Source organism: Ammodytes marinus (assembly GCF_949987685.1).
Source record: "Ammodytes marinus genome assembly, chromosome: 1".
NCBI lineage: Eukaryota > Metazoa > Chordata > Actinopteri > Uranoscopiformes > Ammodytidae > Ammodytes > Ammodytes marinus.
The window spans coordinates 28687801-28689905 of record NC_137230.1 but is presented as its reverse complement, the minus strand read 5'-3'; positions in this window follow the sequence as shown (position 1 = coordinate 28689905).

The following is a 2105-nucleotide window of genomic DNA, read 5'->3' as shown; positions in this document are numbered from 1 at the left end:
TTACAGACCTTCTTTTGTCTTCTTTACTTTCAGACAGTAATAATTGACATTGTATCCAGCATACATGTAAAGTATTTTACAGATTTGGGAAGTCGGAGGAAATATTTCACATGACAGCTGCTGAAAGTAAAATTCTCCTTAGTTTATTCCAAAGAAAATGTATCTTATCCCACAGTTGGTGCACTTTTAGGACTTGGATTATCACAGAATCTGCTTTAGAAAAAATCTGGTTCTTTCGTATGATAAAACCAAGTTAAATAAGTTGTGAAACTTCTGTACTGATTATTCAACCGGGAGAGTTTCATGCCGAGTTGAGCAATAAAAGCTGAACTGCGAGTCAATCTAGAACATGTTAAAAAAAAAGACAAAATCCCAATTTAAGGGGCGAAAAAGTATTGCTTGCTGTGACTTTCATGTTTGTGTTTGTGTGTGGGGTTTGAATGACCATAGTGCCATCTGTTGGAATAAAGTTGTTAGTAGTCAAAACATGAATATTTAAAAAGACTGGTTGAGCCAAATATATGAAAATCTGCAGACAGTTTTATTAAATTGACAAATTTTATCTGTACAGCAAAATCAAATCTCACAATGATAAATCTGTTACGTCTTCATATTACATGGCATCATTTCAAAAGAAAAAAAAAACTGCACACCGATAAAGTTTCTACACGTAGAGACTTACATACAAAACCTTGTTATGATATTATCTTTATTTCTTGTTGAATCGCTTCGGATTCAACCCCTGACTTCAGCAGACACATTCAGAAACATAAAGATCGTTGTTGAAGAGCTCGAAGCAGCGACACGTCAGTTCCTATCTGACCATGGATCGGCTCGGCTTTCAGGTAGAGGATGTTTCTTTTTGCTAAAAAGAAAGGTGTGGTTACTTTTAGAAATATTTTTTTACAAACGGATGAGATGAATGCGACTTGTCTTATTGTCAGCAAACAAAGCAACAAGCACTTTGATGCAATGCAGTACATCAGGTTAAAGTGCAAAATTAAACGTGTATCAATGAGAAAAAATGTTTTGCATCTTATTAGTTACAAATAATTAATTTGCCTGAAAAACAATAACATGTTTATGGCTTGAATGCTTGAATACTGAGCGAGTGATTTTACCATCTGGGGTTCCAACAATGATTCATGGGATTTTGTGGTAATGTCAGCATAAAGCCAAACATCATTTGAAACTTTCATTTCTTTCTTCAATATAATTATCATTTGATGCATCTGAAATTTAGCAGGTGATTTTTTAGATAAGAAAGCCTTTTAAACATTTAACTTAATCTGGTAAAAGTGACCCAGTACAGATATTTTGCACATTTACGTAGTGTAACAATTACAATTTACAACTGATATTTGTCAAGCATAAGATGTTCAACGTACATAGAAATACATCTGAATTATCTGCATCAGGCATTTGCAACTCTAAACACATTGATCAGATTATTCCCGCCAATTAAAGCTGCTTTAATAGAGTTTTGGCCACTAGAGGGCAGCAGAACTAGAGTGGGAGCAGGGAGGCGCTTAGCTTAGTTTAGCATAAATACTGAACGCTGGGGGAAACAGCTAGCCTGGCTGACTCCATCCAAAGGAGAAAAACATTGTTACAGTACAAAACTGCTTGTGAAAACACAAATGGTTGTCTCTACATTTCTGGTTGTGTACAGATAAAATAAAAAGGTTAATTGTTGAGCTTTAGAGTTGCCAAGCTAGCTGTTCCCCCCTCTGCCTTCTTACAAAGCTAGGCTAATAGCCTAAGAAGGCTATTCTCTTTCGACCCTGTGCGTTAGTGTGTGGTGTTTTAAATGGTGTTTTGAATACTGAAATGATTACCTCTGGCTTGTATGTGCTAATTCCAGACGACATTTTGAATCATGTCTGCAGTTCATCTACTGTTTGTACACATGCAGGTTGATTTGAGTTTAAATGCACTTTAAAGGTAGGTGGAAATACACATACAAAAAACAAAAGATCAAAATCAAAATGTAAAACAAGGCCTGAAGGGAAAGCGTCTCGATGGTTTAGTACGCATTATATATAGTGTGGTCTGACCTGTAGCATGCCATCGATACATATATTAAATTAAAAAAGGAACTTCAT